Source organism: Euprymna scolopes, chromosome 11, assembly GCF_053919585.1.
Source record: "Euprymna scolopes isolate OS-2025 chromosome 11, ASM5391958v1, whole genome shotgun sequence".
Taxonomy (NCBI): Eukaryota; Metazoa; Mollusca; class Cephalopoda; order Sepiida; family Sepiolidae; genus Euprymna; species Euprymna scolopes.
The window spans coordinates 78,697,833-78,725,486 of NC_136492.1; the positions used below are offsets into that span (position 1 = coordinate 78,697,833).

The 27,654-nt window shown below is 33.4% G+C and overlaps 1 protein-coding gene across 2 annotated transcripts in view; it reads right to left on the minus strand.

Moving 5' to 3' along the window:
* LOC145287930 (uncharacterized) overlaps positions 1-27,654 on the minus strand; it is an 85,027-nt gene that overhangs the window by 38,768 nt on the left and 18,605 nt on the right. Inside the window, exon 2 of one of the 2 annotated variants that reach the window (XM_080135884.1) lies at positions 5,679-5,784. The exons of the other annotated variant lie outside the window; for it this stretch is intronic. The gene's annotated coding sequence lies outside the window, so the exon portion shown is untranslated. The remainder of the gene's footprint in view (positions 1-5,678; positions 5,785-27,654) is intronic. 2 annotated transcript variants of the gene reach the window in all.

Consider the following 27,654-nt stretch of genomic DNA (forward strand, 5'->3'; position numbering starts at 1 on the left):
GATGTGTTCCAAAATTCATAATGATCCGTTAATTAATTTAAGAGTGAATTCTGTACATAAAAATATACCTATTCTTATAAAGACAGAGGTATATGCATAAAAACTAAATTCAACTCTAAGATAGAAAAGACTTCCTTGTATCAACAGGTTTCATCTAACTCAAAATGTCTCTTTAAGCAATTGGTGCTCCATGATCTTATCAACCATCTGCTAATATTGTTGCAAGCTAAGGTTGAGTCTAATAATTTATTTGTGATCAGTTGAAAATTTTTTTTTTTATTTTTGATTTTAAACGATTGATATAAGATAAGAGAATTTAAAATAAGATTGAAAGTTATTTGGAAAAGGACAAAAATAACATCCATTTCCTTCCTTTCTTTTTTAATGCAGCATGTTACAGACAAGTTAAAAAGATATTTCTAGCAGCCACTGTAACCAGGTGAAACTTTTTTTAATGCCTCTGACCTTTTAAGGTCAGACAGCCAAGTGCAGCAGCTGATCGATGTACATCAATTGTTTTAAGGGAGAGGAGGGGGGGTACATATGTACACAATTACCAACCACCTTACTGTCTTTCCTCTGTTCCTACAATTTATTTTTTTCTTTTTCAACCAATATAAAAGGAAAAAAGGTAAAACAAATATTTGTTTAAATAATTTTGATAGAAAATGAATTTACTGCTATTTAACTTTTCTTTATAAAAATAATGGATATCTTTACAATATATACATTTTTAGTGGGTTTTTTTTTTTTTCAATTTTCTTATATATCAGGTTGACAAGAAAGTTTTTGTGGTTTTTAACTTTTAAATTCAGAATTGATCGAAATAAGCACTATCAAAATCAACACACTTTTGCCAACGCAAGACAAGTGTATTTATGCCAGTAACATAAAAGTCTTGCGTTCTGATGGCGATAAACTTCTTGAAGGCATTTTTGATATCACTTAGGTTTTTGAAGTATTTCTCATGCAGAAAGTTGCCAAGATGCTTGAAAAAGTGGTAGTTGGTAAGTGATAGGTCTGGAGAGCATGGCAAATAAATTTTGTAGCCCAATTCATTCAACTTTTGCAGGGTTGGTTTAAAAATGTGCGGTCAGGCATTGTCATGGAGGAAAATTGGGTCTTTTCTGTTAACTAATGCTGGAGGTTGTTGTTGAAGTTTCTGATGCATTTCATCAATTTGTTGACAGTACTTCCCTGCCATAATGGTTTCACCTGCATTCAAAAAACTAATGAATGAGACAGGTCACAAACCACCAAATAGTCAGCATGACTTTCTTTTGGTGCAACTCTGACTTCGGGAAGTGTTGTGGAGCTTCATCAGCATCTAACCACAGAGCTGAACATTGCTGGTTGTCGTAAATAGCCCACTTCTTATCACAAGTCACAACCCTGGTCGAGAAATGGGTTATTCTTGTTGTGTAAAAGGAAAGATGACATTTCATAAGTGCGTTTCTTTTAGTTGTTGTTCATGAGGCACCCATTTATCAACTTTTTTTTGTCTTTTTAAGTGGTTGGAAATCGTCGTATACATTACGTTCAAAAGCAAGTTCTCGAACAGTTGTGTGTGGATTGGCTTTGACTAATGCTCTTAATTGATCTGACAATGATCAATTAAGAGCATTAGCTGAAACCAATCCGATGGCAAGCCACTATGCTCATCATCTTCAAGACTCTTGTTACTGCCACAAAATTTCTTCAACCACCATTGTGCTATGCGTTCAGTAGTGGTTCTTGAGACAAACACTTTGTTGATATCATAAGCTGTTTCAACAGCTTTTTGGCCTAGCCTGAATTGAAATTAGAAAATTGTGTGAATTTACTTTTTTTTTTCCATCTTGTATTCAATATTATGAAAAGAAGAAATAATTATTTTAGAACGATTGTAATTTAAATAATTTGATAGAGCAAAAAAATGCTCGTTAAAATGATATGTAAAGTAAAGGTATTATAATGAAAACTTGTTTGGAAATACATCATTTGAAATCAAAATTAAAAATTCTGCAAGAACTTTCACATCAACCTAATATGTAAAGCTAGTGGGAGAGAACATCAGCAGAGTGCTCAATTATAAAGAAAAATTCCAAAAGATTTTTTTTGTGGGCAGATAGACATAAACAGATGCTGATGAGAATCAGGCATAGGAGACCAACTACAAGTCTCTTTTGTTTGGATTTGAAACCAATGGTACTGATGTTATCCTCATTTTCTGTAACAGATATATAAATAAAATAAAATAAATATATATCATTATGAACAGATGTTTTAAATATCAAGGGAGATATATTTTGTGTTTAATAGCTCAAAAATAAAATAAAACAACGATCTTTATTAGATGAGCCACAATTTTTATTCCTAATAATTATTGGCAAAAATAAACAATTTATTTCAATCTTTTCTATCTTTGCTGATTGAGCGGACAAATATTTAGGAAATCCCTACCCACCTGGTTCTGTCTACCCAGTTAAGGATGTGCAGTAATTCTATGCGTTTATTAAGAGCGCTGGCAGCAGTGGCCCTATCATGCATCATGGAAGAGCAGTCGAGGGTAGGAGGAGAGAGCTATGTAGAGCAGACAATCATATGACGGCAGGCGTAAAGTGGCAGCTGCACAGCTGGACCAGTATAGACGTCCACTCACGCTGACTGCATGTTGTTAAGGGGCATAATGACCTACATCAACAGATTTGAGGACTGGTGAAGGGATGGGTGTGGAGAGATTCAAAACAAATCTACTTGCATGGGTCGGCGGATGGGGGTGGGGGGTAGAGGTTGATTTTATTACTGCCTCAGTCTGGTCAATTATAGGGAGTGGAATTCTCAAACGAAATTCCAGAATATATGCTTGAACTGGAGAAGGAGGAAGAACACCAACAACAGCAACAACAATAATAAAAATAAAGCAAAAAAAACAACTGAGTGAAAATATCAAAAATAAGGACACAACTTTCCATTTGAAAATTCAAATATTTTAAATTTACATTAATTTTAATTCATTAGACATCAATTAAGCAAAATTCTTTGAATTCCAATTTCTTCTTAAACTTAAGCCTTAAATCATGTAATGGACTTTGATAAAAATTAGGATAAGGACTTTCAACTCGTGTTGGGACGATTAATTGGAATCAGAATTGGGAATCAGAATAATCAGAACTTTTTGCATCTCGGAATTGGTGTTTGAATCAGAAAAAAATTATGCCTACTGTGTGATGCCAAATAAACAAAAAACAAAAGAAAAACAAAAAAAAAATCATTTTTTTGTTTGTTACAAAACTCAATTTTCCATCGCTGAAACTATTGATAAAATAATAAATACGTATTGATTTTAAATTACCAACAAAGCTAAAATTTATAAATCACTCCACACATGTGTACTTTAACATTTGCAAAAGTATATGCACATATTGCATAAGCTATTATGTTAATCTAAAAAAAAAAAAAAAAAAAAAACATAAGAAAAAAAAACTACAATTCAATAATTAAATAGAGATTTTTAAAAAGAATCTGAATTGGTAATTGTATCTGAATCGGAGATTTAGAACAGAATCAGTAATTGTATCAGTATCGGAGAAAAATATTAGAATCGTCCCGTCACAATTTTTTACATAAGGTTTAGTATTATTATATCTTGATTTTAATCATTGTAAGGGGACATTTTGATTGCTAAATGCACAGATAGAATAGATGTATCTTATTTCAGGTGTATCTAAGTATCCTATAAGAACCTCTGTCTGTCTGGCAGTTGTCAAACTTAAGCTTGAAATAGCACTTTTAGATGTGTCCTCACATTTCTATCATAGCACATTTCTATGGGACAAAGCCTATTTCAAACAAAAAAATTACTCCAGACAAGACATGAAGTCATTTAATGTAAGGAGCTAAAAGAAAAAAAATACTATTTCAAGATAGCTAACAAAAAGTGTTATATGATTAGATTTCAACCCAGAAAACAGCAATTATTCTCCCTTTGTCAGAAACATGAAATGTGAAGACTAAAGGACCTTAATGTGCAGATTGAGTGTACAGGTCATAATTAATGTACATATTTGTGTTTATTTTCATCATCACTGTTGATTGGAAGAAATCACAAGTTACTGATGTTTTATTTTTGTTGAGTAAGTTTCGAAATTTATAAAATGACCTTTTTAAAATTTTATATAAATAATTAGATAGAAGATGAGCCTTTTCTTTCTTTTTTTTTTTTTGAAGAAGAAAAGATTGAAAATAAAAATGGCTTCAAAGATCAAAAGTTTTTAGTAAAGGAGAAAATAATTTTTTAAAATTACTTTAAACATTAGCAAGTCATGGAGGGGGGGGGCGAGGTGAGAGTGTGGGGGGAGTGAAATATGCTTGTCTGTAATTCAAGTTATCAAAACCGTTTTGGATACATTCATGTGGATTTAGAACATATTCAATAAATACATCTTTTTTCATATTTTGTGATTCATACATGAATGGCAATCCGCTCCTTCAATATCATTTTAAATAGCTTTCAACAAGACAAGGAAAAAATAAACACACACACACAGACAGATGCTGGATTTTTAGATGGGTTGTAGCAAAAAATTTGTAGCAATATAAATAAAAAGAAAGGTTGGGGTGGGGAGTGCAGTGACATCATTTAGAATCATCTTCATCCCTTCTTCCCTACCTCTCCATGCTAACATCATTCCTTAATCGTGATCTTTAATGAACAAGTGCACACGCATACAAGACGTGAAGGAATCTTTCTTTTCAACTGTTGTTAACGATACTGATGACTCACAACCTTGCACTGTTAAAGAAACAGCAGCAATTGTTGACAAATTTGATGAAAATTATTGATGCATTTTTCACCTTTTCTTCTCTTTTCATATTTGGCTTTTAGACTGAATAGATAAGAGCTATGAACAGCGAAAAATATGCTAAGAGAAAAAATGATTTTAATAAATTAAAAAAAAAAATAAATAAATAAAATGAAAACATGAAAAAAAATTTTTTTAATTTAGTTTTTACAGAGATTTTGATAAAAAATACCATCCATAATATTTGGTAACCATTTTTTTGAAATTCAGAAAAAAAAAAAAAAAAAAAAAAAAATTCTTTAAAAGAAATTCATAATTTTATATCAATTCAAATCCCCATTGTTAAACTGCAGTTTTGTTTGGACTGGTTAGATAATTGAAAATAAATAAATAAATAAAGCCAAATAATTTTGAGAAGAAATTTATTGTTAAACTCCATTTAATGATTCCATTGTATGCAAAAATAGCAGTATATAAAACCTAGGTCCTATTTGTACTTTTGTATTACCTGCAAGGTATGGTAAACGATGATGAAATGTCAAAATAAGACAATCCTGGCTTTAGTACATTGGAGTACGGCCATGATTTTCCCTTCGTGCCATTGTTGAGATCACTTATTCTTTTGATGGAGTTATATTTTTAGTCCTGTGCCATTCTAGAAGGTTTACTTTTCTAGGCTTTATCTTTTCCCTGTGAGAAAGGGTTAGTTTATCGTTAATCACCTGAAACACCCCTACCAGGAAATGCCAACAGATCTGCCTAGGTATTTTTCGCTGACCAGTATTCTTCCTCTAGGGTGCTGGCTCTTCAATCCCACTTTTTGACTCTTGTGTCACATCATCTCGCCATGGGAGAGTGATAAATAGCTTTAGTACATTGGATAAAAAAAATTACCGATCTCAATGAGAATGAGAAATTGCATTGAACAGCTGGAATGGCCACATCAGTTGTTGTCAGTCATCTGAAATGCTCCAGAGTGTTCCACATCAATGTTTCAAAGCTGCTTAAAAACAAAGGAAATCAGTTGATTATGATTTGATCCTTGCAAACGACACAAACAAAATGACAAGACAGGAGAGGTACGAAGTCATTCACGAAACGTCTAACCTCAGTATGAGACTGGTTGAAAAAATTAATATAAAAGGACAACTAGCAGGACTGTGGAAATTCCACGCTTGCTTTCTTCAGCTATCTGCAGAATTTTTTCTTTTCTTTTTTTTATGGAAATCATTCTAGACAAGGCATGAAGTCACTTGATATAAGATCTAAAACTAAATAAATAAATACTACTTCAAGGTCACAAACTAGCAAATGATAAATGTTAGATAGATAGGTTCCAACCCAGAAAACAGAAGTTCTTCCTCCATTTGGCAGAAACATTGCTCACAGAATGTGAGGACTAAAGAACAAAATAAGCAAAGCAAGCGTTACGAGGCTGCCGAAAATAAACCCAAGGTCCACTTTCTACTCTCCTAGATTAAACACAGCATTGTTGAACTATGAGTGCAACAATAATATTGTTGCCTTCCTATTGGATTTCATAAAAATGCCTATCATCATCATACAAATATAAATTAATGGAAAAAAAAGCTAAAAAGTTGCATGAGAAAGCAATGTTATTTGATGAGAAGTGTACGACAAAGACTGGTAAAATAAATCATTCTTCATCACATTCTTGTTGACTAAAGTAATTTGAGTTGCAAAAGAAACACCCAAAGAAATTAGATACAATATTTGCTTGTTAAAATAATTCTTTAATTTTTTTTTGAAAAAAAATGTTATTTTGGTCTGGCAAATTCTGATTCATGCATTGAATATTCCAGTCAACAAATGTTTTGATTCTGATGAAATTTTTTTAATGAGTTTCAAAAAAATTTTTTTTCATATGTACAATCTTAAAGACAAGCTTAGATCTGATTACCCCAGAGAAAGACTAAATCTAGACAGTATAAAGGAGATGTGTGCAGAACAAGAGACTTTGATTGTATGGCCACATTGAAGGAATAGATAGCTGGTGGGTGCGATTGGGGCTACCAACTTGCAGATAAATTCTTCTTCAAAGCAAGACAGAATCATTTGAAATGTTGTGAGATTATACTGATTTCTACAAAATGTTCTCCATGTAAAATATTTGAAATGTTGTGAGATTAGACAACATAAAGTTCTCCATGTAAAACATTTGAAATGTGAGTTTAGACAACATAAAAAAATTTCCCATGTAAAATTAACATTACAATTCTGATGATGAGTTAGAAGAGGAGCCAATCTTACTTCAACAAAATCTTGTTTGAATCAAAAAATTGGCACAGCTGATTAAGAAATATGTAATGGATATTTTATTTTATTTTTTTTGGTAATCATATTTACTACCAAGTAATATTAGTAACAGGTCAGTAAGAGAGTAGAAAGTGTACCTTTGGGTTTACTTTCGGTAGCCTTGTAACTCTCACTTTCCTTATTTTGTTCTTCTCACATTCCACATGCGATACTTCTGACAAAGTGGAGAGAATTGTTTTCTAGATCAGAATCTATTTATCCAACACTTATTGTTGGCTAGTTTTAAAAATTGAAGTAGCATTTTTCTTAGTTCCTTATATTAAGTGGCTTCATGCCCTGTCCAGAACGATTTTAATAAAAATTAAGACAGTCCACGACTGATCATAGTTTGGATATTTTTCAAAATTTTTTCTACTGCATACACATTCAAGCCGTAATGATATTAGTTAGAAGTTAAATGTTTGGAACACTCTCCCAAACTGGAAAACTATCCAAACTAACTCCGACTCTTAAATTTATTGACTCAAAATCAGAAATTATATGTCTGAACGTGTTTTATTCATGGCCATACCTAATTAATAGAAACTGACTACTTCCACATTTGCCCTATCAGCCACTTCTAGCTGACTATTCAGAAACTGACTACTGACTATGAGATGTCTTCCCATCCTGAGAGTTCAAAAAGATCTTGGCAGCCCCCCCCCCCCCGCCAGGTTTTTTTGTTTTTTTTTTAAAATTTTTTTAACTAATGTGGGAATTTAACTCTGGTAACCAGAGAGCGACACAGCCATGTCACTTCCTGTTCTGTATATCTCTACCTTTTTCCACTTTTTCAAGTCAAGATGTGACAGAGCGTGTTCCAGTTGGCATGGTCACCCAACCAATTCTCCTGACTAACCACAAGTAACGTTAGTCCTTTCTCAATGAACTCTTATTCCTTGTACATTCAATTCTTCACATGTATATTTATGTAAATAAATTTATATTCTCTCACTGTCACAAATCAGTATGTTTCGTTTTCACTTGCGACCTTTTGCTTCTCAATCACTTACCATTCAATTCATTAAACAACATGGAGGATGGGATCCCAATTACATAAACAAGCCCTCAGGTCCTCCACACTAATCTCACTTCTTATACCTTTGTTCTGCTAATGAATGATTTCCTTTTATTATTGGGGATCCTTGCCTTGCTAGGGAGGAGGGGGGTGTCTATAGTATCACAAACCATAGTTTGGATATTTTTCAAAATTTTTCTACTGCAAACGTCTTCAATCCGTAATGATATTAGTTGGGAGTAAAATGTTTGTAACATTGTGTGCACTGCAGATTTTATGCACGGTATTTAAATGTTAAAATAAAGAAGGCTTGTATTAATTTTACATTCCTCTGAAATAATATCTCAACTGGAAGAAGAAAGTAATTATTTTGTGCAATCATAAACACTTCCATACACAAAGACAAATGCTTCAGATTTAAGCAATTAATTTTATCTCATTAAGTTATTCAGTTTTCTGGTCAATTAAACAATAATGAAAATAATTAAGACGAGAATAATTCAAATGTTCATGGCAGACAAGAAGAAAAAAAACAAGATTTGTTTTCTATTACAAAATACAATCAAGATTTTTTTTTGTCATTCATTATTGAAAGCATAATTATTATCTTGCATAGAAGAAAAAGTTACATAAATTGTTTTTTGTTAACGAAAAATAATTATGAAATATTTGCAAAAAAATGTTTGATTCCAGAGTAAAATCTTTTAAACATTTTTTTTTTTTTTTTTTTACATGTGTCAGCCAACAGAAAAGTTTATCAGACATGTTTACAAAGTGTGATGTGTATGAAGGTGAAACTTGGCTGGTGAGGTTTGAGGACATGCGTTGCATGAAGAGAAAATGACATGAAAATAATACTGGGTTGCTACTATCAAGAAGGAGTTGAAACCTTGGCAACTTCATGAGAGGGATACCATGGATTCAGGTAAATAGAAAACAGATATCAGAGCAGCTGGTAGAAGGTAGCCTTGTACAAGTAATGGAAAAACTGTCTACAATTACATAATCAGTTAGATGATAAACATGTAATGTGAATATTGAGGCAGACATAGATCTGTTGACCTCAGAGGAAGATTAAATCTGGATAATATAAGAAGAAATGTGCAAAACAAACTTTGTGCCACATGGAAAGAATGGCTGAGTGTTTTTAAGTTGATATATATAAAAAGTTGAGGAAGCAGGGTCAATTTACAGAAGGAAGACCAAGGAAAATGTGTGAGGAAGTTATTTAGGAGAAAGTGAAATAAATAAAGACCTGGCCAGAAATAGATTAATTTGAAGGTCGATTTCTAAAAGCTATTCAACACAGATAAACTCAATATGATAATGATGATGTCTTACATCTCAATGAGAGGCTCTGTCTGTCTGTCCATCATGCTTAAATAGCATTTTCATTGTGAGACGCATAAATTGAACGGACAGACCTTACGAATGGAGTTGTTCTTGTTTATACACAAGGTGTATAAAGTGAAAATCTGAATTCATTTCCAATTCCTTGTAGCATAAAGAATAGATATCATCTGAAAGGGTAAAAGAACTGACATTTATCTCTTTTAATCAATTTGTATTTTATTTTTTGTTGCATTTGGGGGAGTGTATAAAAAGATGAAAAAAAAAAAAAAAAAATGATATTTTGGCTTCATTAAGCAACCAAGAAATGTCATCAACACACCATAATAAAAAAAAAAAAAAAAAAAAAAAAATCAGGAGTTACTCACAAATTTTAATGTCAGAAATAAAATATAAAACTAACAAAATGTCATTGAATGTTTTAAGGGAAAGTAGATTTCATAGTGGCCAGGAAACCGGAGGTAAAACAAAAAATACAAGAACGCATCCATTCTCCACATTTATTTATTCAATCTGCATGTTTAATGTTGTATATGCTATTTCAAACAAAAGCAACAGACCAATGAAAATTCTATTTACTAATTAGACATGACAGACCAATGGAGCAATCCTCTCACAAAGATGTATGGAGGCATAAAAAAATAAATAAAAATAAAAAAAATAACATTGATAAGCAAAGTTGTTCAATATTATTTAGCAGACATGTGAAAAGAGTTCAAAGACAAGATACAAAAGATTTTATCTACAAAAAGATGCTTTTTTTCTTCTTTTTTAATCAGGCCTCAAAAACTATTATTAGGAATACGAAGCAAGTTTTGGAGAAGGTTGCTAGAAAACCTGATGCATTCCAAAATTCTAGGCCATATTTTTAAATAGCAGTAAAAATAAATAAAAATAAAAATACTTATTCAAAAAGAATTAGTTGAGAAAATTATCAAAGCTATAGATATATCTTGAAATGAGAAGGTTATCTCACGAAGGGACAAAAGTAAGGGATTGTATTTAAAGTATATGAACAAATATACCTAAATTATTCATTTCAAAAATTGCAAAAGTATTTTTCCTTGGAAGAAAAAAAAAAAAAAAAAAAAAAAAAAAAAGGAGCTTTGCATTTGCCCCATTCACTAATCTATGGATGGGAGTGGGGATACATGAAATAGAGGAAAGTGAGGAGGGTAAATAAGTGTGTATACAAGCCCCACCCTGTGACTCCCAAAGAACAGATATACTGACTCATCACTAAATGAAGTCAGTGCTGCCATGTAAGGCATCCACAAGCAGTTGACTCAAAGAAATACACCTATAAAAATTATTATAACCCTATCTTAATAATAATAATAATAATAATAATAATCTATATATAAATAATGTATGTACATGTGTCACAGTTTTCAGAGTATAAATTAGAGTATCTATACTAATTTAATGTTCATAGTATGTTATCACTTTCTATCCTCCTTTTTTAATAAATAGGATCTCCCAATCACTGAGGACGCAATGTAAAAAAAAAATAATTAAAAAAAAATTAATAATAAAAAAAAAATTGTCGCTTTTGGGCCCGTACATAAAATTAAAATATACCTTTTGATCTTCTGACTAGGATCCAAGAGTAGTATCTGTTCTGTCTAAAGATGGTGTAATGATATTGAGGGGTTTCTGTTCACACCGGACGTCTATACAATGGAAATATGTCACAGACTCCTATATGGATATTGGAGATAAACCATAATAACCAGTACTTTTGTCCAAAGTTTTCCGTGTATGTCTATTTAGCAGTTTTGCATGGTGCTGAACTCAAATTTAAATATGTTAAGGCCTTGGGGACTTTTGGGGTTAAATGGTGGGGGGACGAATAATGGACTTAGTCATTTCTTTTTTTTTCATGGTGCAGAACTCAAATTTATATACGTTAAAGCCTAAAACTGCACTGTTTGTTCCTTTTCCTCAGGTAATCTCGTCAGCCTCAGACAAAGCCAAACTCTTTGCCAAGAACTTTGCAGCTAATTTTACCCCATGTGATCAGGGCCGCCAACCCTCCGTATTTCCTTCTGTGTCTGAAAAACACGCTATGCAACATATAAATATCTGTGCATGATGTTGCCAAGCTAATCAAAAACCTTGATTCCAGTAAAGAAACTGGCTCTGACAGCATTCCTATCATAGTACTGAAAAAGCTTCAACCAAAACTAGCTCCCATACTTAGAAAGCTGTTTAAGCATTGTCTTAAGGAGAATTGCTTCCCAACACTCTGGAAAACATCATCAGTATGCCCTGTATTTAAAAATTCAGGTGATCGGTCATCTCCCTCTCAATACAGACCAATCAGTCTCCTGTGTGTCATAAGCAGGGCTGTGACAACAGAATATTCTGTTTTGACTCTTGAGTATAAATCCTTTAATATCTTATGTTTTATATAGAGTGATGTGGTTCTCGGTTGATAAACTGAGTCTAACTATGTCAGATATATACTCGAGAGTCAAAACAATGAAAGAATACGCTGTTGTCACAGTCATAGTCATAAGTTGCTGGAATTTGAGTTAAATAGAAAAGTAGTCAAGCACCACAGCAAAAGTAACCTCCTCAATGACATGCAATATGGGTTCTGTTTTGCTATATCTACAACAGCTGTGCTAACAGTTATATCTCATAGGATTAGCAAATCTCTCAACAGAGGCTTCCTTTCTAGGGCAATTGCTCTCGACATATCAAAGGCCTTTGATAGAGTATAGCATAAAGGTCTACTCCACAAAATCTCTGGCTACAGTAGAGCTGGAAATGTCTTTTCAATTATTAAATAATTTCTCTCTGATAAGTTCATATAAGAGTAGTAGTTGATGGGCAGAAACCAGAAGCTCACAGTATTAATGCTGGAGTCTTTTAGGGGTCCATCCTGGGCTCTACTCTCTTCTTGATCTACATCAGTGATCTCCCAAATCACATCCTAAGATTATTCGTAGACATTACTATCTATAGCAACACTTCAAAGCCCGTAAATGACAAACTTCTCTGATTCTCTCTGCTCTGATCTTAAGCATGTGGCGCCATGGGGAAAACGTGGCTGGTTAATTTTAATGCATCTAAAACCAAGCTTTTATCTTTACATCATCAACACTTTGATCCGAATCTGGCATCAATTGAAATGAATGGCTCTTGTCTTGGGGAGGCTTCATGTTTTGACAAGCTTCTGGGTCTGACCTTTACTCCTGATCTGAGATGAAACACATACATCAAATCTGTTGCCAAGGCTGCTGAATAAATAGTGGGATCATTCTACCACTCCAGTAGATATCTCACTTCTGATGAAATTCTCTACTTGTATAAGAGCCAAGTACATACAAGGATGGAGTACTATTGCCACATCTGCCTTGACAGAGTTCAAAATAAACTTTGTGGACTAGTGGGGGATGCCCTTTTCTCTTCCCCACAGAAGAGACATTGCGAGCCTGTGTATGCTTTATCATTATTTTCATGACAAGTACTCGTCTGAGCTACAATCTTTCTTGACTTTCCCGAAAAACACTAATCTAGCTGAAAACACTATCAATAATTTCCCTTACTCTTTATCTGTGCCTAAACCTAAATGTAAATTCCATGAATAAAGCTTCTTTCTTAGAACTGCACGCCTGTGGAACTCTGTTCCGTCTTCCTGCTTTCCAACTGCCTACAATATGGTCGTCTTCAAGCACAACATGAGCAAGTTCTTGATGAGGTCTCCCGTTAAGTAATCCAATTTACCAAATTTTCACTACTAATGATTACGATAGTTTCCCATTTACTACCGAACATTCATTAACCCTTATTCTCGAGTGGCCTCCGAGCCTTGATAAGTGGTGACTCCTTTGTAAAAAAATCTTTCATGGAAATAATGGAAATAAACAACTTCTATTGTGTGAGAAAGGGTATGTAGAAAACAAAAATGGGCACGACCCTCCCCCCCCTCCACTAGATTGTTAAATCGATTTGTACTTTATCAAGGCAAAAGAGTGCTCTGAATGGCAACTTCCCAGAAGCAACAATGCATTTTAGAATGTATCTGACTCTTATAGATAGAGAATCGTATCAGGAATAGTGATGGGATGATTTAAAAATTTTCCTGGTTCCAATACAATTATCGATTCCATGCTAAATTCTTGATCCCTATACAATTAATGATTCCAATTCTTTTTAAATTTGTAAATATTAAATTAAACATTTGCTGCTTTTTTTTTTTTTTCAAATTACTGTATAACCCCTGTGTAATGTCCACAGATATTTCTGTAAATATATAAAAAAATACACTTCGGGTGTAAAGTAAATCTTTTAAAAATATTTTTTCTCAAATGTTTTCCTTGAAACAAGATATTTTTCCTTTTTAAAACAAAGCTGATTTTTATCAGTTTGTAGTTAGTTGAAAAAATGCTATTTTAATTTTTTCATAAACAATTGAAAATAGCTGACAATTTACATGCAAAATAAGACAGCATAAGAACAGAATAGTAAACCGTGCTAAGAATGAGCTTCTAAATAATGGTACTATTTAGAAAAACCATTAGAATGAGCTTCTAAATAATGGTACTATTTAGAAAAACCATTCTTAACATGAACACAGGCAGGGTGGCTTTTTAAACTATTCCATGCCTTCCCTTTATCAAAGAATATTTTAATTCTAATCATAAAAATTTGGTGCATAAATGCTAATCTTAATAGATATGTAATAGATTGTTTTACTGTAAAAAAAAAAAAAAGATGCAGATGATAATAATAGTAATACTATTACTACTAATAATAACGGCAATAGATTAACAGCTTCAGCTAAATCATCCCTCAAAAAAAAAAATTTCACTTTCCTTTTTTTTTTTTTTTTTTAAATTACATTTTCACCCCAAACAAGGCACGGTGCTACTTTGATGTAGGGGGCTACTATAAGAGACAAGTTGAAGGGATACTATGTAGAGAGTTGGCAGCAAGATGTCTGTTCACATTACACTTGAACTTCTGCATGTCAGTACAGTTGGGGAAGTAGGAACCCAAAAGAGAATTCCAAAATCTAGCAGTTCTGGGGAAGAAACTATTGGAGTAGAAAGCTCTCTTACATTTAGGGATCTCTACTGTGTAGGGATGGGACTTTGCTGCTTATCGGGTTTGTCGGGGATATTTACGTCAAGGGGGTACAAGGGCTTGTAGTTCATCCGAGCATCCACCATTAAAATACTTATAAAACAGGCAGAGGGATGCAATATTTCGTCAATGGACAGAGGTAGATGACAGTTCAGGACCTATCAGGTTGGTGACTCTTCTGAATCCTGTTCAAGAGTAAGGGACTAATAGCAGACGCGCAAGCCCAAATGTGACAACAATACTCCATATATGGGTGAATGGTGGCCTTGTAGAGGTACAGAATACTTACAGGCATAAGTAACTTTCTAGAACGGTAGAGAGAACCCACATTCTTTGCAGCATCCTTGGCAATGCTTTCAATGTATCTGTTCCAACTTATGTTCCCCAACGTTTTGCCAAGGAGTTTGAATGAAGTACTTTCTGGTAATGTATCTTTAGCTAGTAGTGGTTGAGAAGGTTTCTTGTAATTATTAAAAGAAACGAGCTTAGTCTTGGCAGCATTGAATGTTACCATCCACTTTTGACCCCATTCCACTACAGACTGGAGGTCTTTCTCCAGGGTTCCGCCATTGCCTTGGATACGTGTTCATTTGTGTTCCCCTTGTGCCTGTTATAGAGCGTGGTGTCGTCAGCAAATATACCCATCTCAGAGATTATTTTATCAGGGAGATCATTTATGAATATTAGGAATAATAAAGGTCCAATGATCGACCCCTGTGGTACATCCACATTTATATCATATTGTTTAGATGTATGACCATTGAGGACAACCTGGATTCTTCTCTTACTTAAGAAGGATTTAATTATAAGTATTTGCCCAGTAATACCATATGATCTGATTTTCCCGAGAAGAGCATCGTGCCATACCCTGTCAAAAGCCTTAGATATATCTAGGGCTATTGCCCTCCCTTTCCCTGCCTTATCCAGTGCAGAGTATATACTTTCAGAGATTACAGTTAGGATATATGCAGTAGAACAGGTTATTGATGGCCGGACAGAAGTTTAGAAACTGTAAGGTGATGGACTAGAACTTGATTAATTATGGACTCAATTATTTTGGCGAAAAGAGAGAGGAGGCTAATGGGGCGATAATTTAATGCGTCAGTTCTTTCACCAGAATTCTTGTAAACTGGTACCACAGAGGCAGTATTCCAGCAGTCAGGAAAGCATGATTCATTTTGTTCAAACTCCTTGGCTTAACGTACACAGGAAAGCATGATTCAGTTTGTTCAAACTCCTTGGCTTAACGTTCACAGAGAACATGAGTTAGAACAGATACATTGAGAGTTTTAACGCTAATTTATAATCAGGTGGTTTCTTGAATAGTAGAATAATCCAATCGTTTTTGAAATCATAGGATCAGATCAAATTCATTGCGTTAGGAATTGAAATCAGGGACATTAGACGACTCCCATTTTTATTTTTTTAGCCAGAGTCAGCTAATTTTCATTAACTCAAACTCCTAAAGAAATGAATGTAATCAGATTAATTTTGATTCCATGTTTCTGTTTAGTAATCGGTTTCATAAAACAAGGATTTTTTCTTCATGTTTCATTTTTTTTTTTAAATTGAATTCTTTAGATTTTGTTCATTAAGGAAAAAAAAAAAAAGGTTGAATTCACAAAATTTTGAAAAACACTCATCCTCTTTAAAATGCTACAGATAATATATATAATATATATACACACACAGTTGCGCCAAACAGAAATTCCGCACTTGTCATTTTTTAAAAAAATGCAAATTTAAGCGTATTGCTGCAGACTAATTCAAGGAATGCCCAAAAGATAGCAGGCTGTCAAATTGCAGAAAGACTATGGTACTTATTATTAACCAGTTCCTGTTGTATTTGTGTTGCATTAATGTTCTAAAGTTACATTTAAATAGTAATTTTCTATTGTGCGGAGTTTTATTTTGCCTTCTTGATTTGAAGTTAATTTTTTAAATTGATGTGAACACTAAGATACTTCGGTTAAAAGTCAAAGATGAGGAATAAAAGGTGAATAAAATGAGGCACAGGTTGTTTAAACAGTTACATTCAATTTAGCTTAAATTTGCGGGTTTTGAAAAAAAAAATGACAAGCGCGGACTTTTTTGGCTCCACTATATATATATATATATATATATATATATATATATATATATATATAAATAATGGCAGCAGATTCGCTTTCGAACATTGCAATCATTCGATATAAAAGTGTATCTAATTTATATCGAGCAATGCCTGTGCATGAGGATTGTTATAGTGGGGAAAGTCTTTGCACCAAGACAATCCCAACTGCCACATTGATCCAAAAAGAAGAGCAAGTTTACATCATTGGATGCAGCAGACATCGCAGAGTTTTCCTTCTAGGGAGGTTGCCTTCACTACGGCTTACAGAGCCCTCTCCACCCACCATGCCATTTGATCCATGACTGGAACGTAGGTTGTTGGGCACCAGAGCATATTCCACACGCCAGTGGGTCATATATATATATATATATATATATATACACACACACACATATATATATATATTCCAACACACATATATATATATATTCCAACACACACATATATATATATTCCAACACACATATATATTCCAACACACCCACATATAGTGTGTGTGTACACACACACAGATGCTTGCTATCTACAGGAAAGTATCCGACTATTGCTGTCTTTGTTACATTTTGAAAACACAATATTCCTAACTTGTCTCTAATGTCATTATATTTTCTCGCTTCTGAAAAACACATATTAGTAGCAATTTCCTCCGCAGATCAATGAAATGGTTTGGCCACTTTCTACACCATCAAATTTTTCATTCAATCCATGCCCACCAGATCCACCAGAACAGCGCTGAAAATGATGAGTTGAAAAAACTATATATATAATTATTTACCTCTTCCCTAGGGACTTGGACACAAGATCATGTACAAGTTGGACAAAAATGTTTTTGTGGAACAAACTGCATTTGAACTCAGCACAACTAAGTTTTCAGTCTGTACTGCTAACTACGTAGCCACTATCACTCCCATATATAGACTATTATAAGCGAGAAAAGAATTTTACAAGGCAGAGTCGATCTGCAATGACCTATGGCACAGTGGATAGAGTACTTGGTGAAATTCAGTTATAAAAGTTACATTCCTGGAGGTTGAAGGTTCAATCTTCAGTGTAGGCGACTCAAAAATACAATTACCAATTACTTAGGATCTCTATCCAGTTATAGCTGATGGAATGAGAGCATGCTACTCCCAATGAATGATATAAAGGCTTCCATTAGAAATTCCATGCCGATTTCCAAATCTGATATTGTACATCTAAAGATCAGAGATTACATCGACTGAAATGTTGTGCAAATAACACTCAAGATGAGAACAATAGTTTGAAGAATCTAAATATTATAAATAATTAATCCTCATGAATCCAAATAATATGAATAATTAATCATCACCTCCAAAATTCAGAACTGTTACTCAATCGTATAGTCTACTCAAACACTTTGTAACTAAATGCCACACATAGTCATGTTCATGTCAAAGGAAGTTGGTTGACTTGATCAGGATGAAAAATAAGACTTGTAAAAGGGCAGAAGAATCCTCTTACAGGTTCAACAGAAATGTACAAAATATATTTATGATTAACTGAGCTCTCCAATCCTCACAGGTAATTAATATACTGACTCATCAGGGTAGTGGAGTCAGAAGGTATAAGGTCCAACTGACTCGAAATCATAGAATTTCCAAATACTAGACTCCATATTTTAAAGTATTTCAATATTCAGATTGTGGATTCTTATAAGTTCAACTCAACTTCTTCCAAAACCTCTGACTCATCACTAAGGGAAAGATATCTCCATTTTCTGTTTCTCTCAAAGGTACAACCAGTTATAAATCTAAAATTATGAATCTAATTTAGAAGGATGGGTCAATGTGTACTGCTTGTCTAACTGAAGACCTACCTTTAGAATGTTAACTTTCAAGGATATATAGAGATAATCTGGCCCACTGCGAATGAATATCGCCTTTAAATTTATTAAATTTATTGCTGAAACTAGTTTAAAAAGATACAACAAAATTCATTATTCCATGTTTTCCTATAGTAGTTTTGCCTGGTAGCCATTTTGTTCTTGTGTTAACAGCTAAGAGAAACTGCAGGTTGTGCGCATGTGCAAACGGGGAAAAAAAGAAAAACCTTTCTGAATACAGAAATAATTCAGGGATGATACTTCCTTCTTCAATAAAAAAAAGTTTCTTTCAACGAATTAAAAAAAATGTTTCCTCAAGCAAAAATAAATAACAGCAGAGAAACTTTCATAACCCCCCCCCCTTTTTTCTTCAATACCAAAAAACAAAAATCAGAGGGGATACTTCCTTTTTCAATAACAAAAATATTTCCTTCAACAAATTAAAAAAAATGTTTCTTCTTCAAGAAAAATAAAAAATTTTTTAAGAGCAAGCTGGTTGAATTCTTCCTTTTGAGGGATACTTTCTTCAATTACAGGTATTCAGTAAAAACAGTGCACTTGCCATCTGCTCCAAAATTCGAACAGTGTTTGCATATGCTCCAGGAACAACTTCCTTTCATTAAGGAACATGGTGTACAATTCAAAATACTAGAAAATAACATTGCACACTGAATAATGCGTTAATAGTAAAAAAAAACCCTACTTGTTGAAGATAAATTTAAAGGTGACATTTGTATTCAGAATTTTTTTTGTTTTGTTTTTTATTACCCCTATATATCCTTAAAAGTCAACATTCTAAAAAGGTAGGTTTCGGTTGGACAAGCAGCACACATTGCCTGGAGTATGTTTATATATAGCAAATGAACCCCATAAAAGACCAAAATCATATGTGCAAAACCTCTAGGTGGCAAATTGCCACATCACTTTAACCCTAACATGAACAGTTTTGATTTTTACTAAAAAAACCTCTTCCTTTACTGTGATCAGTATTAGACCAATTGTTGAATGTATATCATGATACTCTATCACACAAGTTGGCAAGCTTTTTGAGTAAAGATGGCCAAATTGGCAGCTTTCATTGCAATCACTGCCAAGGAAACTAAAATCCTGCAATATTTTGTACAACTAAAACATCCCTATTATGTTTCTGAATTTTTGAGATGAGGATTGGTAATTTGCATCATTTGGATTATTTAGATTACTGTTCTTATCTTGAGTGTTATTTTCACATTTTGGCTCATGTAACTTCCAACCTTCTTCAGGACCGATGGCATCATAATGGATAAAGTACTAGATAAAATTCAGTTCTAAGTGACAGGCCGAAGATTTAATCCTCAGTGCAAGCAATACTAATACAAATGTGAATTACTCAAGACTTTTACCTAGACAGAATCAGTGAATGCTATCCCCACGGATTAAATAAATGGTTTCATTCAAAATTCCCTGCAGATTCCAGAGTTCAACAAGATTAAGCTGAAGAAGGTTGGAGGTTACATTCAGCCGAAATGTTGTAAAAATAACACTCAGGATGAGAACAGTAGTCCAAATTATCCAAATAATACTAATTATCAATCATCATCTCAAAAATTCAGAAACACAAAGTTGAAATGATTTAAAAATGGTCTTCGAAAACAGTAGTTCAAATAATCTAAATAATATAAAAACACCACATTTTTTAAACTCATTCATTTTTAAACAATAAAACAATATTTTATCAAAAACAAAGTAGACAGAATGAGAATTAATGATTTTTTCCTGATCCTCAAGTAATTTTTGACCTTGATAAACGATGATTAGGCAAATAAAAAAAGTTAAACAGTGAATTTGTTGAATGCAAATCATTTTTTAAAAACATCTCTTGTTGAGAAAAATATTTCAAATGTTTTGTTGTTTATTATTGTTGATTAGATCTGGAAATTTATTAAATATAAATGTTTACAGTCAAATACATTTATACATAACAAATGAAGAAACTGCTAATATTTTGAAGCATAATTTACAAATGAACAAATAAATGTTGAGTTTTTTGTGTGTTTATTTTCATCTAGACAGACACCTTGGGATGCTGTCATGGTATTAACTCCCTCCCACTGCAGCAAGAAAAAAAAACTATTATTTACCTCCTTTCTAGATGGTTAGACACAAGTTCAGGTGTGTGTTTGATAAAAATGTTTCTGTGGAATGAACTGGATTCGAACTTGGCAAACACTTGGCAGTCCTAGTTTTTAACCACTTCCTCTCCCACTGCAGGAAAATGTGGCATAAAGTGAAAAGGTAGGAATAGAAAAGTCAATGCATCAAAGACACAAAAAATTCCTAAACAACCATATTGCCATTCTTCAGTAGAGACCCCTTAGGTGATAAACCGACTCCTTCTCAAAGATAGAAGGATCTCCTAGAACTGATCAAAACAATACCTCAGCCAAACAGAATTAGTACATACAGAACAATATCATTAGCATTGCAAGTTGATTTTTTTCTTTTTAGATAATTGTTATTTTATCAACTTGCATGAGAATAGCTATGTAAAAGATGCTCAAAACCGTTTGAATTATGCAAATACCATCAGTAGTTAAAAAGTTATGAGAATTTTAAGTGCCAAAATTTAGGCTTTTCCACGAACATTTTTCTTTAGAAAAAGTGGGCTCAATTATGGACCTCAACATTTCAAGAAATTCGATAATTTCGCCACCATTTATTTATTTTTCAAACTATTGTCATGAAACTTGGCACTGTTATGTAAAATTGTGTGCTCTTTCTAATTATGCAGTCAAATTTGATGTATCTCTTTACCATAAGCCATGAATTATAAATTTAGATGTATAAATTTCATTTTTTTTTTTTAAACTGGCGCATGGTATCATACAGTGGGTGTCTTCTTTATGAACAAAACTAAGTATTATAGTAGTATTTAAATATAGCTTTATTAAGAGCAGGCATTTTCCTACCTCCTCACCACAGGAGAGCTTAATCTTGGGTGTAGCCATAGAATGCCTAAAGAGCATTCATGGCCGGTATTTACTACTCCCCTCAAAGAAAAAAAAAACAATTAAGTAGATATAAATTAATCTCAGAAATAAATCGAAGAAAATTTTTCATATAGATTTTGGATTTCTGTAAAAGATGGAAATTCCCATAGTCAACCAGAATGTATGCATTTTGGAACCGGTCCAATTTTCAATTTTGTAAATCCTCTCTATCTGGCCCAAAATATACCCCTAGTTTCTGAGATGCAACCATAAATCGTACTCTACATGAATCCTTGATGTAACTTTCACAGTACCAGGATACCAGGAATCCTGATAAGCAACAACTATAGGGTCATTCTGTGTCAAATCATCCAGAAATATGGGATTTTGAAACCCATATCCTCAGATCTGGGCTGTAGTTTGCACTGCATAGACAATATAGAAACTAAGAAATCCTGAAAATTTGAGCACATAACTCCCAGTGGTTTCTGATTTAGAACATTTTTTGTTTTGGCGTTAGTAGTATGATGTGACACCCGGGTGACAATTTTATGATGTCATTTTTTTTAAATATTTTCTGATCGAAAGATCATATGGCCCTGAAAATTCACCCACGTAAGCTTTTTAATCCAAGGAATCTAAAAATGGCATCAGATTTTCTCCAAAATGAAACCTTATAGAGATATTAAGGGTCAATTTAGATATGTGTTAAATTCACATCACACTTTAATTTTGGAATACATTTTTGAGTATACCAGATACTAAAACAGTTAAGTTCTGGTAAAAATTTCAATGACCTAGCAATATTCAAGATTAGTTGATGATGGTTGGAAACACCAAGCTGGATAAAATTATGTTTTGTTTTATAAGAAACTAGTAATAAGATGATAAAAATCTTAAGAAACTTCCTGTACTATCTTGAACCAACAATTTTGATTCTTGAGAAACTTTTTAACCCTCAAAAGACTATGGGCAGTCATTTTGACTCAACTTTTTAAACTTTTGTTTATATTTTCCTGAAAACACAATTTTTTCGCTCTGATTTCTATATAGCTTCCTGAATATTTCTATCATTAAGTGTCAAAAAATAATAAATTTAAAAATAGTTTTTCTCCAGGGATGTCCATGAGAGTAACCCCTATCAAATTTTTCAGAAATTCCAAAATAATAAAAGTGACCTAAAATGATCAAAATACAAAATTCTATTGCTTTTCATGATGGGATACTTAAAACTAGATGGAATCTATCTGAAAATATAAAAATGTTAATTAAAGTAGAAAAACTTGATAAAAAAAATCGGTTTTCCTGAAAATCACTGCACATCAACAAAATGCAAAGCACTGCTAATTTTTGTTGATATGTGATTTAAGAATGTTAAGGAATGCAAAGGATATAAAATTGTTTCAATTTCTTGTGTTTTATGGGGTTTATACACATTTTTAAATTCTGGGTCAAGTCCCCTCCCCCCTCCATGGTCCACTGCACCCTGGAAAAAAAAACAAAAAAAAAAAACATGGTTTTGTAAGGGTTAAGAAACAAATCCTACATTACCTTATTGGCTCCCTTGAAAAAAGTGAAAACGGTATATTTGTACCACAAAGCCCCTACACTATGTTCACCATTCAAAATGTCCTTAAACTACATTTCCAGAGTACTTGAGAAAATTAAGAAACTTTTGGAACTATGTGTCAAAATTAAGAAACTTCTTGTACTAAGAGGCCAACTCATGTTTCTTATAAAAAAAAAGCATGTAAGCAAAATGTAGTGCAACTAGATTCTAATTTTCTTTTTTACCTTTCTTCAGAAAACTAAATGACTTACGAGGCTTGCTCTATTGGTGTTCAACTCAATTTGAGTGCCACAAGTTTGACTATAACCAGTGCAAGAGACTTGAGAATCTATTAGACTTGGAGCAAGAAATTGTTGAGACATTGTTGTAGACAGCTGGACTGAAAGAAAATGAAGGTGAATTATCAACCATTTGCTTCCATCACAAATAATAATTTGGAAATGTGTTTGAGTGTGGAGCAAAGACCACAAAAAAGTGTTATGGTGGATTTTTACAACACAAGAGGTCAAAGGTGAATGACTGATATCTTTGCAGATGGCAAAAGATCTGGAGGCAAGAGGATATAATGTAACACCAGGTCACTTTCTTTGTCGTCAGTGCACAAAGAAATATGTGAGCCTGACAATTGACACAATGGATCCAGACTATGAACCTGTGAGTTCTGTGAAAACTTCACAAAAACCTTGAATGCGAGACTGGTATCCATGGATGTTTCCCCTATAGTTCTGTACAATGTTGCTTCTCATAGCCATGTTCATAGCGTCAAAAGGAAGTCAGAACAAACTGTTGAAACATTCAAAAGTGACATGTCCATGGTGATAAAGTTGGTATTGACGAACTGACTATGCAGAATTAATGCCCAGTGAAACAGGCATCAAAGAAAAAGCAGAACTAGATCAATTACATTATCTGATGAAAGAGAAAAAGTGCTTCAACTCCTGATCAACTCCAAATCATGACATTTGCTCCTGGTTCCTGGTTTTGTGCATATAGCTCCAAATTCTTCAAGAGGTCAGAGTATGTTGTTCGAACTGCCAGAGAACTGAATAGGACAAAAGGTATTTTGTCAAAACCTAACTCTAACAAAGGGAAATGATTTTCCCTGAAGACAGTCGACCTGATAATGCAAATGTATGAGAATGATGAATAAAGCCGCCAAATACCAGGCAAAAAAATTTGTTAGTATAGCAATGGGTGTTCACAAACAAAAACGCTTGATAGTGTGTAATTTGCATGAACTGTATGTTGCTTTTAAATAGAAGTATCTTGATGTCAAGGTGGGGGTTTCCAAATTTGCGGAGATGTGTCCAAAGTGGTGTGGTTTAGCTGAATCTACGAGTACACATTCTGTTTATGTCTGTAACATAGATCAGAATGCAAAACTTCTTGTCGATGCCATGAAGTTGAACATCACTCACAAAGATTTGATTTCAAAGTTAGTTTCTGATTCTTCTAACAAAAGTGTATAACACATCGCTGTGAAAACTGCCCTGGTAGAGAAGCATTGCAGAAATTCTTGGATGAGGAGCTGTATGATATGAACCCTGATGACGAGTTTCATTTTAGTCAATGGGACACAACCGGCCATGCAACATTAACATACGCAGAATATAAAGATCTGTTGATTGACATCATTGATAATCTTACTAGACACTCATATCTAACAAAATGTCAAGCCAGATACTTTAATTAAAAGAAATAGAATCTTTGTTCCAATGAGGTCCTTGTTCTGAGAGACTTTGCAGAAAACTTTAAATTTTTAAGACAAGACAAAATTCAAAGTTATCATTGGAGCAAGGAATATTGCACCCTGCACCCAGTGGTGATTTACTACAGAAATTCTGATCAGCAGCTAAAGCACATTTCATTATGTTATATTTCCGATGACAAAACCCATGACATTGTATTCGTGCATCAAACTCCGACTGTTCACTTAATCCAGACCTTATTACTGCATGTGAACAAATGATGGTTGTGGGACTCAATATAAAAACTTTAAGAATTTCATCAATTTATGCTTGCATAAGGAGGACTTTGGTATTGAAGGTGAGTGGGTTTTCTTTGCCACCAGTCATGGAAAATCCCCTTGTGATGAAATTGATGGTTCAGTAAAACACCATGTGACTAAGCAGTCATTCAAATGCCCTCTTAATAATCAAATCTTTGATTATAAAGCTAAGCTTGCTGTCTGCCAGATGTCTGCCATCCGTTTCTTTGCAATCAGTAAGGAAACCATGGAGAAGATGAGAAAGTTGCTTGAAGCAAGGTTTTCCAGTGCCAGGAACCACAGCTAGTCACCTTTTTGTACTATTGTCAACATCACAAATTGGCCATAAGTTGTCCAGTGTGGATGAACTATATATTGATATTCATGACTAACTTGCCATCAATTCTTTACATATCTGACATCACACCAATCCAATATATAACCTGTATTTATAACTCTTTCTGGTGGGTTGGTATCGTGAATGAAATAAATGCAGAGGAAGGTGATATAAGTGTTAAGTTCATGCATCCCCATGGACCACGCAAGACATTCAGTTGACCGTTGATTGATGATACATGGTTTGTTCCCATCAAGAAAATTCTTTGTGTTGTATCCCAACATGTAGTGGAAGGACATACACAATAACTGACCAAGAATATCAAAAAACCATTTCTGCATTTCAGTGGCATGTAAATGTTGAATGCTGACTGGTTGTGAAATCCACTATTTTCTGAAGACCATTTCACAGCAACTGTTTTATCTTTAATGGATGCCTGTTTGAAGATGAAATTTATGGAGTTTGGCACGAATGGCCACTCCCTTGATTTAACTCCGTACATATTGAAACTGGTTACTTCCCATTAAGGTACTTCTCAGGGAATAGTTCAAGTTCGTTTTTGTGTATGAAATAATTTGTTCGCTCAGAGGTGCCTAGCTAAAACAAAAGCCCTTATCAAAATTGCCATGTTTTGTATAAGAAAAGGGAACAAGGAGGAGTCAAAAAAGGCAGAAAATGAGTGTACATAAGTTTTTGAATGGTCTCAAGACTTTTGAAAAAGTTTTTACTTTGAACAATGTGAGTGAACAAAACAAGAACTTTTAACCATTTTTGGTCAAGACAATTTAATGTGTGAGATAAATGTACAGAGAAAGCCTGTGATGCGAGTTTAACACATGTCTAAATTGATTATCACATCCAATAGGGGGAGGGAATATTTTTCATCATCATCAAAAATATCCCAGACTTTCAACAGAAACTGAATGAATGAAACAAGAACTTTTAACCATTTTTGGTCCAGAAACAGCTTATTGTATCTAAAAAAATATGAAAAAAGTAATGCGTTACTATACCAGCCCCCCCCCCCCATTTTTTAATTATTCGATTTTGGGGAACATGTGAAAAAAATCGCAAAGTCCTTAATATCTCTATAAAGCTTCATTTTGGAGAAAATTTGATGCCATTTTTGGATTCCTTGGGTCAAAAAACTTACTTGGGTGAATTTTTAGAGGCCACAATCTTTCAATCAGAAAATATTCAAAGAAATGATATCACAAAATTGTTGCCCGGGCGTGGCATTATGTGCCCAACACCAAAACAAAAAATGCTCTAAATCAAAAACAGCTTGGAGTTATGTGCTCAAATTTTCAGGATTTCTTAGTTTCTATATTGTAGTGCAAACTATAGCCAAATCTATGAATATGGGTGTCAAGCCCTGAATGATTTGACACGGAATAACCCTATATATTCACCAGTTGATGGTAATTTTTGTCATTTCTACTGTTGTTTTACTGAAAATTTAATTATGTAAACAAAGAAATAAAATGGTAATTTTTTTACCTTGTTTCTACCTTAACATTTAAAATGATTACTTTTAGAGATTTTAGGGTACGCTGAAAACGAATATCACATTAAAATTTTCTGCAAATAAGTAGTTTCTTGGATATAAAGCAATGTCATTTCTTACATTATCGCTGGTGGTCATCTTGGTACGCATAAGCGTGCAAATGCAACCCCGAGAAACTATACACAAATATGCATACCAACATGGTCACCAGCAATAACGTAAGAAATGACATTGCTTAATATCCGGAAAGCTACTTATTTGCGGAAAATTTAAATGCGATATTCATTTTCAGCATACCCGAAAATCTTAAAAGGTAGTCATTTTAAAGAAAAATGTTAAGGTGGAAACAAGGTAAAAATGTACAAAATGTATCAAAATGAAATTCTTTATTGAAACGCCTTATTATAATTATTTAGATATCCTCAGTTAAAAAAAAAAAAAAACAGGGTTGTTTTACAGATTCGAAAAGAATGGTTTTAACAATGAATTAAAAATAAATTCAAGTTTCACAATATCTTTTTTATTTAATTGTTAGGTGAAAGTACAGAATAGTTAACAAAACACCCTTCCTTCCCCATCTTAAGAATGGGTTTCTAAATAATAACGTTATTATTTCAACATGGTAGCATAAGTGCACAAGTACTTTTTATTTGTTACTAGCGGGGGTACCCGGCGTTGCCCGAGTGTTTAGAGGTGTGTGTGTTGGGAGGGGGGTTAAATCAAAATAAAAGAATCAGCGAAGTAAGTAATAATCCTGTTTAAA